General features: G+C 41.8%; 1 long non-coding RNA gene across 1 annotated transcript; it reads left to right on the plus strand.

Moving 5' to 3' along the window:
- The first annotated feature begins 11,737 nt into the window (after positions 1 to 11,737).
- On the plus strand, positions 11,738 to 13,723 carry LOC139197284 (uncharacterized). The gene is made up of 3 exons (XR_011582521.1): positions 11,738 to 12,023; positions 12,427 to 12,485; positions 13,448 to 13,723. It is a non-coding gene; the product is annotated as an uncharacterized lncRNA (long non-coding RNA).
- Positions 13,724 to 15,724: the final 2,001 nt, after the last annotated feature.

Here is a 15,724-nt window from a genome sequence, read left to right on the forward strand (position 1 = left end):
TCGGTCCCTTCTTATTTGAAGGTGTTTACTTTTTTGTAGAAATAAAGAAAAAGAGGAAAGTGAAAGAGTAGGAGAATCAAGACGCGGAGATATGGAAGGATAGGAATTCTAATCCTATATAAATTTTCAAGTTGACTTATCAAATGATTAATTAACGAGTAGGGGATTTTGCATGGATTTGTCCCAAGATTACGGTTTGCTTCGTGATGAGTCAATGCGTGTGTGAGTTTCTCTTTATTATATTACTGGTAATTAGTCTGATTTTGAAGATTGGGAGGATTGATTAGATACCTTTATTTTATTTTTGAGTGCTACTAGACCCATCTCAGTATCTTATTTTCTCACGCACATGATAATCCCACCCACCATAGAAAATTAAAAAAGTAAAACGTTATTCCCCCCTCCCCCACCCACCATTATTCCCACAATAACCATAATATATTTTTAAATAACTCTAATATATCTTTAAATAATATTATAAATAAATAAAATAGAAAAAAAATGAAAGACCTAAGACCTAGACATTCATCATCTCCTTCACACCTAACGCCACCCTGCAGAGACCCTATGTGGATGCAAATTTCTTCCTCCTTAATCTTGGAAAAAATTGCACCTACAAAACAATTAACACCTTAGGGTCAAGGCCAAGAGCTTCACGAGCCCACGATGAATGGGGGGGCTTTGGCCGAAGAACCTCCGATGCCAAAGTTAGAATTTAGAGAGAAAAGTGTTTAGAGATTATTGGGAATTTTGCAAGTGTGTTAGAATGATCTTTTGGTGAAAATGAGAGACTATTTATAGGGATAGGCCGGTCCTCTTTGGAGAAGGAGTGGCCGACCATTAGGCAGGGTTTTTGGGTTTAATTTTGGTTTAATTAGCCAATTAACTGGCTAATTAAACATAAGGGGAATGTTTTGGTGGTTATAGAATATTTAGAATAAATAGATAATTAGGTCATGTAATAATTAGCTAATTGATTTAGCTAAAAAAAGGAAATTAGGTAAAAGATATATGGGGTGAAATAAATTTTAGGAATTACCTTGTAGAAGGATTTGATGAGATGAATTTTTGAATTGTTACCTTTTTCGGACCTTTTTTTACTTCGTTGAGGGATGAAAGCCCGCTGCTCGCAGTAGGAATCCCGTTATGCCTCAAGGGTATTTTTGTCCTCTTTCGTCCAAAAATCCACGTGTCACCTAATGAATATTTTTGGCTCCACAAATGCCCCTACACCTGTTGGGCTGCTCACAGAAAAGGGCAACAGGTGTAGAGATTTTCTTGCTTTAGGAAACTTTGAATTGCTTCTTATTTTGGTGATGATTCTCTCTTTTAATAGAAAATTAGATCCTTCTAAGAAAAGAAAATAAATCCCTCTCAAAGTTTATTTAAGTCCACCTTAAGTGGATTATTAAATCAACTTTTTGAGAGAAACTTATTTCACCCTACAAGCGAGAGAAAGCTTAGAGGATATTTATTCCCCTTCCTCTAGCCATCTTCTACATCTTGCCCGTGCAAAGGATCGTCTTTCGTTGCTTGCTTCGTCCTCTCGTTGCTTCTAGGTAAGAAAAAAATTACTTTTCCTGATTTTTTTTTATACCTCGGGGCTTGAAATTGTCTTGATAAAGATCGAGGAGATTTGACAAAGGACCTAGGGAGGCTGCGGCACTGTTGCTGTGGGTTGGTGCTGCAGTCTGGGCCTTTGTGCTTGGGCTGTGAGGAAGGAGAAAGTGTGGGGGCGCCTGCCCCCTGTCAGCTGAGCTAGGCCGCAAGGCCCTTAGACCGAGAAGAATGATGAGGGAGCCAGCGCGGGCTAGGCTCCCTGCTTTGCCATTTTTTTTTTTGGTTGGGCACGTGCCCTAGGAAAGAGCTAAAGGGCTTTATGCCCTTTTGGGTTTTTGCGGCTAGGCTTTAAGCCTTTTTTTTTTTTTTTTGCCGAGAGCTGCTTTTTTTTTTTTTTTTTTTTTTGGAAAACAACTCTCTAACAAATCCCACTTGTGTTTTTTGTAGAATTTCAAGCATGTCTTCCTCGAGCCACAAGAATGATGATGGTGTGCTGCCGTTGTACCGTCAAGACGGGTCTTTGAGCAAGGTTGGCTACTTCAAAGCTACTCACTTCAAGATTAGCTCCGATGATTTGTTTAGAGATTTTCTTGAGGCGTACTGGCATGCCATTCCGTCGGGAGTGCGTGTGAAGCGAGTTAAGGGTGGTAGCAGCCAGGAACCATGCAGTGGAACTCGGATAGCCATCAAGTTCCACCCCTACTATTTTGTGTTAGGGTTTACTTTCCATATGCCGCGTTTCTTCCAAGAAATGCTTTGCTCCATGAGATGTGCCCCCGCCCAATGTTCCCCGAACGCGGTCCGTGTGATGGTGGGATTCCACAATCTAAGCCAATTATTTGACTTAGATCTAACCATCAACGAATTTTGGTACTTCTTTGACATAGGTCACATTGACGGAGTTGGGCAACTGCGATCTTGCCATAAGCTTTTTGATAACTCGAGCAAGGGAGATCATGACTGGGCCAAAGAGACTTTGGAGATAAGTGGAGAATGGGGGTCTGATTCTTCCCCCGAGCTACGTGTACCAACGGTCTTCATATCTGGTAAGCAGGCTACTTAATCTTCTCGGCTGCTTTGCTTTAATGTCAAGTTACTTTTCAATTTTCTGATTGTTTTCCGTTGTTTTTTATAGATTCGGAATTCGAATCAACTTCTAAGGTTTCTCCTGACATGAAGAAAGTACATGTCACTCTGGGTATCCTTTCCGAATATCGTGAGTGGCGTTGGCTGCTTAGTCCTCTTCGTAGGAAAAAGGTGGGCTGCCCCCAAAAGATGAGATAAAATGGATCAAGGCAGATGCGATGGCTCATCTTATCACTGTGATGGAGCATGCTATCAATGAAGGTGGGAAAAAAAAACATTCCCCGCCTGCTCAAGAGATGCCTGCTGAAAAGAAACTGAAGACTGCTCGTAGGGATTCTCCCGCTGCTCAAGAAATACCTGTTAAGAAAAAACCGAAGATTACTTCCGCTGTTCGCGAGGGTTCATCAACTGTTCCCAAGTTTGTGATTGACTTGACTTCCTATAAGAGCGAGAAAGAAAGAACTGCTAGATTCGTGCTGGTAACACCTATTACTCCGAAGGCTGCTAACTCAATTACTGAAAGGATTGCCCAGCGCAGAAGTTCCTCCATGCCTCAGGTGCCGAAGTTTGTGCCAAAACGTTTGTCTGGAGCTAAGTCTGGCTCATCTTTGGAGAGACTTGCTACTATGAAGAGTGACAAGGTGCCCCTGCCTGCTAAAGTGGCGCCAAAACCTACTTCCTCCGCTGCTGCAACCAATTCGTCTGCTCAAATTCAAGATCTTGAGCGTTCCATCTCTAAATTCCGCTCCGCTACTTATGCAAAGGATGAATAATTGATCGCTGCTTACAACCAAGTGATCCATTTCAAAAAGGTTACCGATAGGCTTAAGCCTCAAGTGTTGGAACTTCAAAGTGCTTTGAAGGTTAACGGCAATCTGAAGAAGGAAATTGAGGAGTTGCAGCGGGTTCGTGCTTGCCTGCTTGAGGAGAATGAGCAATTGAAGGGTGAAAAGGTTGGGTTCGAGGCTTCGCTTACTCAGAGTCAAGCCGATTTCTACAAGTTAGGTTATGTAGATCATCTCTATGGGCGACCGTCTGACTTTGAGTTTTCCGGTAAAGACTTCGAGACCTTCTCTATTTCTTTGAAAGACTTACTCGTTTTTACTTTTAAGTCTTCTATCGGTGAAGTAGTTGGAGAAGTTGGTGCCCAAGCTAGGGCAGCCGAGGGTAAAGCGTCGGAGGATGCCGTTGCTAAGAACATCAAGGCTGCTGAAGGTGTGGTTACCGATTAGTCTTGAGACATCTAAGCTATTTGAAGAGTAGTCTTCTAGGTAGCCTTTAAAATTTTCTTTGTTTTCCTTTGTTGCTTTTGCTTGAACTCCGTCAGTATTTGCTAGTTGTTTATCAATTTTGCTAGAAAATTTAATGAACTTGCTTCCTTTGCTTTTCTCCATCTTCGCTTCTTTTTGTCCATGCCCTAACCTTTAGACCTTATAGACCAGTGGCAGACGTGCTACTTTTCTATAAGTAGACAAGCATGTGTAGCCTACGCAGCCTTAGGTGTTGGTGTAGAACTTTTGCAAAGTTGTTAGCCATAAGGTTGGCAGCTGGATGCCTTACTTAGAGAAGTAGACGAATCCGCATAACCACTAGGCTGTTAACGTTGGCTTTTTCCAATTTCGTAGGTTGTGTAGCAAGTATCACAACATTTTAGGACTCGGTGTAGGTTGTTCTGTGCTTGGCAGAGGTGAAGCTTATCAACTACGTAGCATGTCGACAGTGGATAAAGCTTCGTATATGCACGCTAGCTTGTTTAACCTTTCATAAGAATGTGAGGTTGTATAAGTTTAGCGTGGTTTTACTGCTTGAAGGGCAAGTCGTAGGCAGTCTTCCGAAAAATCGTAGGCTACCTTAGTGCACTCGGTAGCAGCTTTAGGGTTCCAAGGCAGCCTTCTGTAGGGCGTACTGCGTAATGTGCCCCCTCCCCAGTTCCCCGCGGATTAGGTCAAGAGACCCAAAATCCTTCAATTAGCTAAGCCTTGAAAAAGACCATTGTTATTCCTTCTAGGAATCCCGGCGCAAGCCATCGTGCATCTAGTTATACTAGGGCAGCCAGGCTCATCCACATCTGGATATTCAGAGTGTAGAGTTTATCCTCCCGTCTTTGAGAGCTGACCCATGTGGGTGTTGGGGAATTGGTTTACCCTCTCGCACTGGAGAGCAATTAGTTTATCCTCTCGCACTAGAGAGTATGGTTGGTCCCTCGGAGGGCGCAATTTCTGCGATGAATCCCTACAAAGGGTGCGATCTTCTTTTGAAGTGCATGAGTGATCAGTTGTTGTAAGCATGCAGCCGAGCCAAGTTGTGATTACATCTGAATTCCTCATTGAAAAATGAGTGAAACGAACGAGAACTTAGCTATAATGTATGAACTGCATAACAACTAGATAATCTTCAGCTTATGAGGTGGTGCCTGTCAAGCTGCTTGAGTCTTTGGGCTTTGATGTAACGGAAGGTCACACATGGTACTTTCTCAGATTGTAGGCATTCCACTGTTTTTCGATCTTTTTGTCGTTTCATGGTGGCGAAGGTGTAATTACTCTTTCCGCCTACTCTACTGATCTTGTACGGACCTTCCTATATGGGATCCATCTTTTTTGGAGCCTTCTCTGGGGGCAATGATGAAGGTTTTTCTTAGGACTAGATCTTCGGGCTGGAACTGCCGGATCTTGGCCTTTTTGTTGTAGCTAGAGAGGATCTGCTACTAGTAGGCTGCGATGATTGCGATGGTCTACTCACGCTTCTCTTCTGTCAGATTTAAGATTATGGCCATATCCTTACTGTTCTACTCAATGCTTGGAAGTAGAGCGGTGATACTTAGCTTAATGACATTGGGATGAATGATTGCTTTTGAGCCAAATGCCAAAGAGAAAGAAGTCTAACCGGTTGCTCGTCTTTCGGTGGTGCAATATGCCCATAGACATCTGGAGAGTTCGTCTAGCCATTTCCCTTCTTCTTGGTGAGGGATTTCTTGAGGCAGTCGAGGATCATCTTGTTGGATGCTTCGGCCCGCCTATTGCCTTGAGGATATCTTGGCATGGACATGTGCTGCTTGATGCCATATTTTTGGAAGAGCTTCGCCAAATCTTTGCCCACGAATTACGGGCTGTTGTAGGTGACGATGAATTGAATGATGCCAAATCGACAAATGATATTCCTCCATATGGAGCGCTCTATGTTCGTCTGAGTTATGGTCGTCATGGGCTCTGCCGCTACCCATTTTGTGAAGTAGTCGGTTGCCACGATCATCATGCCTTTGCCCCCAGTAGCAGGCTACATAGTTCCTACCAGGTCGATTGCCCACTGTATAAACGGCCAAGGACTTGTCTGCCGGTGTAGCTCGCTGGCAGGCAGTGCTGGTACCAGCTTGTAGCGTTGGCAATGGTCGCACTTTTGTACTAACTTCTTAGCATCTTGGTGCATGGTAAGCCAGCAGTAGCCTGCATTAAGAGCCTTCTATGCTAAGGATTAACCTCCAGAGTGATTTCCACAAACGCCTTCATGGATTGAGCTTAAAACCTTCAGGTTAACGGGAGGCGCTAGGCAGCAGAGATCTGTGACACCTCAGCTGCTGGCTTCACCTCTATGCTTGACTCGTTTATATACTCTACCGGAATAGAGCGTTTGAGTTGATGGTCGAAGGCGGAGCCTAGGCTGGCTAGTGCGTCCATGTGAGCGTTGTCTGCTTGTGGAACTTGAGTGATGGTGTAAGTCTGAAATGCCTCAAGTAATCTTGCTAATGATTAGCTGGGAATCAAAATGAATTGTGAGCTTTTTCACTGCCAAGTCTTTTGTTATTCAGATGACTGCTAGTAGGGTCTCGTACTCTATTTCGTTGTTGGATGCTTTGAAGCCTAGAATGACAAGGACTACACCTACTTTGGAACCTTTGTAGTTGGATGCGCCTTCGACATACAAATTCCAAAAGTCTCCATCAGGTGGAGCAGGCGTGGCTAAGGCGTGCTCAGCTACCTTCGTAGGGTCGTTGGGCTGCTCTGTTGCGTCATGAATGCTTGGTAGGGAGTTATGGAGCTAAGACCATGTTACACGTAGCAGGAGATGCTCAGCTGCTGGTATTGGACTATTCTATAGCTAAATTATGCAGCAAGGGTCGGCTAGGGACATGTGACGCGCAACAGGAGGTGGTGCTCAACTGCCAGTACATGGTACTCTTATGTAGAATCTTTTGGGGTGACAGAGACAAAACTTGTTTTCGAATATGTCTTTCCAATGTTTGTCTGCCCTTGGCGTGTCTTTTGGGCTGAGTTGTTGCGTTCGTAAAAAAACTTTGCATCCGTCAGGGTTTACGTCTTTATCGTCACGCGCCTGGATTGGGCGGAATAGTGTGTCATGAGGATGACTGCGTGTGTTTGAAGGTAAAACTTGAGCTTCCGGGTTGTAACAACTATCGCCAAAGTTATCTTTTGAATTTCTAATAGCATCGATGAGAGCTTTTGAACTGTGGAATACAGGTAGTCGAGCCCCCGGCTCTTCTCGTATGATTGTAGAGCTTATTACTGCTTTAGATACCGTCAAACATGCAACTAAGTTATCCGTTGCTTCTAGTTTGGATAGTAGATAGGTGATGCTGAATACTTCTTCAAGTCCTTAAATGTGCATTGGTGAACCTCGTACCAAAGTGCATGCTTCTTTGCCAGAGCGAAAGAGCCTGCCAGAGTTAGATCTTCTTTCATGATCATTTCTCCGAACAATGGGTGGTCTGCTGGGAGTCCTTTTTGGAAGGCTGCACTTGCTATCGAGTCATCGCATCCGACAATCTTTGCCTTCTCTACTTTAAATCTCTTCACGTAGTCGCGAAGTGACTCCTTTGGGTTTTTCTTTACGTTGACAAGTGATCGGACTTTTTCTTAATCGAGCGGTAAGATGAGTATTCTTTGGTGAAAACCAAAGAAAGATCATAAAAATTCTGGATGGATCACGATGGCAAGGTATGAAACCAATCTTGTGCCTCACCTTGTACAGTGGTGGCAAATATTTTGAACATAAGGGCATCATTGTTCCGATAAAGGACCATCGCGGTTCGGTAATGCTTCAAATGCCTTTTCGGATCTCCATCTCCTTTGAAAGATGTGAAGTGCGGCATGCTAAACTTGCGTGGAGGCTCTGCCTACTCCATCTCATCCGTGAAAGGTGACCTACTTATGTTGGTCATATCTCGCCTTAGTGCTTCATCAGCCATTTCGTTGCGTTGGAAACACATCCATTCATTGAAAAGAATTTCTACCTCTTCTTGGATTTGCCTTTGTTGGGGTAGCGGAGCTCTCGGCTGCCCTTGGTCTTGACCTACCAATCTAGGCTGCTCTTCTACACACTCGGCTCGTCTATCACGTGGCTGCGGTGTATGAGATAGGTTCCTAGCAGGCGAGGGATTTCTTTGCAGGCTACCGGTTGAACTAGAGTCGGATTGAATGACTGATTCCTTCCGTTCATCAAACGCCCTGCTCCGATGTGATGTGGAGGATGCTCCTTGCGGGCCTAACCGCGAATGAACGTTTTGCCTAGAAGGCTACCCATGTTGATTATTGAAGCGTGGCCCCAACCGTGAAGTATACTTACCCGTGGGCCTAGTCGAGAGTGCACGTTCATCCGCGCGCTAAGACGGGAGTATACGCTATCTCGGGGGCCAAATCGGGAGTGTGCACTGCCTGAATGCTCTGTTTGTGGTTGGTTGAGTGGCTGCTTCCCAGGATACTGCTTGAGAGGTTCCTCGTCTGCCCTTGTCCTACTTTGGGACCTCTCATCTGGGGCACGTTGGATCTCGGTGCATTGCAAAAGTTAATTCACCAAGGTTGTTTGTTGTGCAAAGGCGTTCGTCAACTCTATGACTTGTCGAAACTAGTGTTGTTCGCCATTTAGATTGGAAGAGCTTGGATGGAAAGTGCCTCCTTGAACAGTGGAAGGGTAATAAACTCCGGGTACGAGATTTGAGTTGGGAAATGTTAAATCCGCGGAGAAATGCGGTGTAAATGCCACCGGCTCGACAATTGGTCCCGATGGGTGAGATAGTCTCGGGCCGACTTGGGCTGCTTGGGAAGCCATGAGAGCAGGCTGGGCTGCAAGGGCAGGCTGGGCTGCAGGAGCAGGCTGGGTCGCAGGAGCAGGAGCAGGCTGCTCAATGCGTGGTGCATGCGAATACGAGGCTTAGGCTCAGGCCCGTGCAAGCTTGGATGGCATGGTTTGGGTCATGATGGAACCTCGTAGTGATGGTGTCACTCTGCTTACGATCGCATTTTGCCTCGTGGATCTTCGCAATCCCATATCTTGAGTATTGGAATTTTCACTTATGGAATTTTCTAAATTTCTAGCCATTATATTTTTCTTATATGTTTTATCAAAGAACCTTTGCAAGTAAAAAATTCTAATAATAAGAACGTATGAAAAATATTCAAATGGACTAAAAAATAGAGAAAAACCTTTTTATGCAAGAGTCTTCTACGAATATGGATTTCACCTCTCAATGAAAGCACCAATTTGTGGAAGCAAATTTCTTCCTCCTTAATCTTGGACAAAATTGCACCTACAAAACAATTAACACCTTAGGGTCAAGGCCAAGAGCCTCACGCGCCCACGATGAATGGGGGGGCTTTAGCCGAAGAACCTCCGATGCCAAAGTTAGAATTTAGAGAGAAAAGTGTTTAGAGAGTATTGAGAATTGTGCAAGTGTGTTGGAATGATCTTTTGGTGAAAATGAGAGACTATTTATAGGGATAGGCCGATTCTCTTTGGAGAATGAGTGGCCGGCCATTAGGTAGGGTTTTGGGTTTAATTTTGGTTTAATTAGCCAATTAATTGGCTAATTAAACATAAGGGGAATGTTTTGGTGGTTATAGAATATTTAGAATAAATAGATAATTAGGTCATGTAATAATTAGCTAATTGATTTAGCTAAAAAGGGGAAATTAGGTAAAAGATGTATAGGGTGAAATAAATTTTAGGAATTACCTTGTAGAAGGATTTGATGAGATGAATTTTTGAATTGTTACCTTTTTTGGACCTTTTTTAACTTCGTTGAGGGATGATTGCCCGCTGCTCGCGCATAGAAATCCAGTTATGCCTCAAGGGTATTTTTGTCCTCTTTCGTCCAAAAATCCACGTGTCGCCTAGTGAATATTTTTGGCTCCACACCCCGGATCCCCAAACCACTCTTCTTCCTCCTTTTTTTGTCAAAACCGTAGATCTCACACCCAATTCTCTTTTTTCTCCATTAAAGTTTCTCGCCTTCATGTAGCACATGCGCATTCCTTCCTCCAACCTTTCCGTCGATTCTAACCCAAATCTTTCCCAACCTCTTTCCACCAAAGATATCACACCCCACCCACCATTATTTATTTATTATTTTAAATTATTTTTTGTTTTTTCAAAATTTTAGTACTAAATTAAATAGGGGTTTATGAGTCTTCTTTTAAAATGATAAATATGTTATTAACATTTTCATTAAATGGTGGGTGGGGAAATAAGACATCGGGGTGGGAATATCACTTGTCTTATTTTTTTACCTTTATATAGGACAAGATTATTTTGTGTGGATTAGTCTTAAATTATGAATGGATCAATCGATCGGCCCAATGCACTAGTCAACGCGTATGGGATTCTGCATGAATAATTATATTTCTTATTAGTGTGATCCTTATAATTAAAAAAAAAAAGGAAATAAAAACTGTTTTACTAAATTTATGGAGTAGGATTCTCTCTCCTTTAAGATCCCGTTTGGTATTGTTTTTTTCACTCAAAACTGCTTCATTTTAAGAAGTAAAAAAGTGTTTGGTAAAAGTAAAATATCTTGCTTATTTTAAAAGCAATGACCTCCATACAACAACTTTTAAAAGCTTTTAGAAGTGAAAAAACAAAATATTCCTAAGCAGCATGTATGTTGCTTTTAAAAGCTTCTTTGATAAAAAAAACAAAATTGAGCCTTTAATTAATATTTTTAATAGTTGTAATACCTTCATTAATTTTTTTTAAATGACATAATTTGCCTTCCACATACATTTTATCCCTTAGAAAATAAAGTGACCGCTACGACCAACCACTACAAATACTAAACTTATACCACCAATGCCATTACCACCACCATTGTTGACACCACCGCAACTGCCATCAGTGCTACCACAACCACAACCGCCACTACCACCATTGTCACCACCATTGTTGCCACCACTGCCATCATCACCACCATAACTGCAACCGCCACCGTTGCCACCACTGCGACCACTAGCATTACCACCGTCCCTACCACCATTGTTATCTCTACACCTAGACCACCATATCCCACTATTAGCACCACCACCATACCTCCGCAATAACCACAACCGCCACCATTGCCCCCACAACCACAATTGCCACTATTGACGCTACCACTGCCCCTAGCACCATTGTTACCTTTACAAACTCAACCACCACATCCCACTATTAACACCACCACCATACCTCTACATTGCTACTACTATCACCACCACCGCAACCAACACCACCATTACCACCATTTTTCCCGCAACTATTATCGTCTCCTCGCTCCTACTACTATTGTCATTGTGAAATTCCATCCCCAGAATTTCACCATTTATTACGTATTTCGTAATTTAAATTTGTATTCGCAATTACATTATCTTTATTAGTTAATTTTAATTCCACTAATTATAAGTTTAGTAATTGATTAGTTATCGAGTTGGAAGTTTCATAATCAATCTTTATCTTTCGTTGACATTTCGAAGTTATAACTAGTGTTTTTAAATAAATCTTGAACCCACGAACGCATAGGCGAAAGCCGTTTGCGAGTCCGAATTATAATGGTATAGTTACGGACGTTTGAAGTTGTGAACTATAGATTGTGGGAAGCATGGGTTAAAGGTTAAGTTAGTAAAGAAAAAAAAACAAAAAAGTGGGGACCTATCAGATGTTTAAAGGGTATGAAAGGATCCATTTGGAAAAGAAAAAGGAAGGGCCACTTTCTCCCTCCCTATTTCGTGAAACCGTAAGGTCCACCAGCCAAATTCAAACCGGCCAATTTCAGTCCAATTCCTCCATTTCCCAGTTGATTTTCCTATCTCCTTCACCTAAAACTTGCTCAACTACCTTCCTCTTTCCCTCTCTACCAAAAATTAAGGGTTTTTAAGGTCTATTTCATGTAGAACTCCATAGGAGAACCCGGGGGTTCTCGACGATGAATTGTCATTCCGGAGAGTATCACCATTCACCATCACCCTTAATCAACTTTCCTTAGACCCAAGAACAAGACCCAACTGGTGGTTGGGGCGTTGGAACACCAAGGAAGCCGAATTGAAGAACACCCACCTTAGGGTTTCATTGGGTGCGAGCCAATTTGAGGGCCTTCCTGGCCAAATTGGACTCGGCCACAGGTATAAAGTTTACTCTACTTGTTGAAATCTTCATTTATGTAAAATTTGAGAATTTTTGGAAAAAGTCGAATTTTCCGATATGTGACATTCGATTATGAAAATGATGTTGAGTGTATATTTTATCGATAAGGTCTGCGACTTGATTATTCTAACAATTGACAATCTTATCATTGGATTGAGACAAGATTTTAATATGCTATGGTAGATATTGTTTAAGGACCTTAGGGACTTATAAGTGAAAATCTAGTGATTGGATTTTACGAAGCAAATGACGTAAGATCATGGACCCTACATTAGAACGACGGTTCGATTCCTCATTAAATGTTGTTGTGGGAGACATATGAGAATTTTTTAGTATGTGAATTATCGAAGGAAATCTAAATGTGGACTTGTGCTTTGTTAGGCGGTGATAGAACGTGATGCCTTGACTATCGTGCTAGGGTACATTAGCACAGACTCCAGGTGAGTGACTTTAGTATATGTGATATTGGTAATTACCAGGTTGTCATAATTATGATCCTGTGTGGATATGAATTGGTTTTATGAATATGTTCTATTGAATTGTTATTCCAATACTTCGACATCAATTTATGTTCATGAAATGGGGTGTGGCATGTATATTGGAAATGTGGTTTGATTTGTATGAATGACATGTTGAGATTAATGTGAGGACTAGTAATGACTGTTAACCAATATGATGGGGATTTGTTGCTTCAATATTGTTTCACCTTCCGCTTCGGTGATTGATTCTAAATTTAGTAATTGTGCATAATCTCCCTTTGTTGAGTTTTTGTAAATTAAGTAGTCTGTGCTTGTCTCATTCTTTGAGCCACTGTACATTCTGATTGTTGGTCTTCTGCGATTCCGTTAAGTGATGGTCCGGAATCGTATCCACTCGAATTCTATTGAGAGATGTTCCGGAATCGTATCTAAATTGGGTTTCATTTAGTTATTGTTACGTATTGTATTTAGCGATTCCGTTGAGTGAGGGTCCGGAATCGTATCCACTTGGATTTCGTTGAGAGATGGTCCGGAATCCCTCCTATTTCGCGATTCCGTTGAGTGGTGGTCCGGGATCGTACTCACCTTGGGATTTATTGAATTTGAATTGTGATGACTTCAAAGGTGTAGGCTTCGGCCAAACTGTGTCGCTCTAACTCTACTTTTCATTGTGTTGTATGAGAAGATGGTTGTGAGATGTTGTGATTGGTTTTAGACGAACCGTTGGATGTCTAGGTGACTCCTTCGGGGTTTACAAAAGTTGGTATTGATTTCTTATGAATGATTTATATTCAAGATATGTAAATTGTGTTTGATGGTTGTCATTAGCATTATTCTCACATACTTGATGTTATTGTCACTCTCCTAAGCTTCGCAATTTATCTAGGTTGTTGTTTGCCCGGTGCACCATTCCGATGGTGTAGGCACTGATCGTACAGGTGACAGGTTTGAGTAGACTCTGAGAAGTTTGTAGGTGGGGGTAGCAGTGCAGTTATTAGAGACTTGGAGCATTAGGTTACCCTTGTTTCACTCTTGTACTTTATCTTTTGGGACTTTGTTTTGAGCACCTCATACTTGTTCTTAGTAAAGCAAAGTTTATGCTTCTTTTTGGGATGTAGATATTTGTAAATATTTTGTGGAGAACTTAGCCACCTTCACATTATTTTGGGTTATCAGTTAAAGTATTTCATTCCGTAACTTATACCGTATTCAACGAACGTTATTTTCCTTGTCACGTGTCGATTCTCGACGTATGTTGGGATCGGGACGTGACAATCATTGTATACAATTATATTACTTTTATATTAAAATTTACCAAACACCTTTACACTGTTTTTCTTACTCACAACACTTTTAAATTACAGTTAACCAAACACTCATCTACTATATTTTATAGTTGATTATTCTTAAAGCACAGCAAAAGCAGTTTTTTTTTTTTTAAAACACAACAATGCCAAACTGGCCCTAATAAATCCTTTATCCTCTGCTCCCTTCCATTCTCACTTTCCATTTTGTCTTTCTCTCTCTATAAAGAAGTCAACACAAGATGTTGACATGGCTTAATTATGATAGATTAAATAAGAGGGGACCAAAAGGGAGAGAATCTTACTCCCAAGTTTCCAAGGGTGCAGTAAGGCGAATTGAAATATGCGTCCGCCAGAAATCCGACCATGAACTCAACAGCTCCAATCAAATTGAGCTGCTTAAACAAACCAATGCTACCACATCCTGCTGTACCCAGTACGGTAGGCAAAGTCTGCAAACTTTGCTGAGATCGACCATTTCGTAAGTAATCACCCTCCTAAGGAAACAATATCTAATCCTATATATTCTCTTAGATTCTCCCAATTTGATACAAATTCCATTTTCTGAAGGGTCTCTCACTCGACTAGTATAAACACCCTCATCTAGGGCATAACTTTGGTAACACATATAGCACAATCTACACATACTCTTTGCTTATTATCTTGCCCACTGCTTAAGTCTTAATATTGCTTATTAACTTAACCTTTGGAGACCCTTTGGCCGATATCACATCGATGCCCAAGATTTGAATATGGTTGTTTGGTTTCTTCTAGGTGGTCGGACTTGCGTAGTTCCTCCGTCAATGGTGATGTGAGAATTTGGTTCCAACAGTCTTTAAATTAAATTCAATAGACCTAACATTAGTAGCCCGCCCCAACCCTGGCGATGATAACCCTTCCCTTCTTCTCTATCTCCACCTCCATTTATCTTCCTCCATCCAAGTAGATTAAATCACTTTTTTGGGGCCATATTCATTTGATGTATCAATTTTGTTAAGATTTTTGTTAATAAATAAAAAAAATATTATGAAGCATCAGCCTGCAGCCGCACCAGCCTACTCGTACCATCGAATCATCCACTCTACACCACCACTGTTCTTCCACTGCACCTCTGCACATCTGCACCCCTGCACCACTCGCAAGACCCAGGAGATCCCAACCCACAATCTGCTTGACTCGAACCCACTTGCTCATTCCCCACCACCACCGCGATTTGACCCACCACCAATCACTAGACTATCACCATCTGTCACCCGCTTGAAAGTCACTGAAGTCGCTGCTGCACCCCCAGACCAGGATCCTATCTCCATGAAATAGCAGCAGCACAACCTGATGCCAAACTCGGTTTACCGCCACGAATTCAATACCATTTTCGTAATTTCAGAATTTTTTTGGTTGTTTGTACACATGGAACAAATTTGACATCACATCAGTAAAATATGGTGACCTATAGTGGGCAAACCATCATTTACTGGTCAAATTAACTGATTGACTAATGGAGCTATGACATTGGAACAAGTGCGTAAGTTTTTGTAGAGAAAATTGTAGCAATGGTTCATTAACTTTAACCCAATTGGAGCAAATGTCCTTTAACTAATCAAAACGTACAACTATGGTCCATTTTGTCAACTTCGTTAGAATTCCTTCCAACATGACTCATTTTGACGGATCTGACGAAGTTGACAAAAGGGACCATAGATGTACGTTTTGATGAGTTATGGAACCTTACTCCAATTGGATTAAAGTTGAAGGATTATTGCTCCAATTGGATTAAAGTTAAGGGTTATTGCTCCAATTCAATTAAAATTGAGGGCCCATTGCTACAATTTTTCTCATTTGGTTTTCCATATTTGTCCATTGATTCAGTCTCACGTGTGTGGCACGTGACTTATTTTG

The sequence above is a fragment of the Malus domestica genome, chromosome 07 (genome assembly GCF_042453785.1).
Source record: "Malus domestica chromosome 07, GDT2T_hap1".
Taxonomy (NCBI): Eukaryota; Viridiplantae; Streptophyta; class Magnoliopsida; order Rosales; family Rosaceae; genus Malus; species Malus domestica.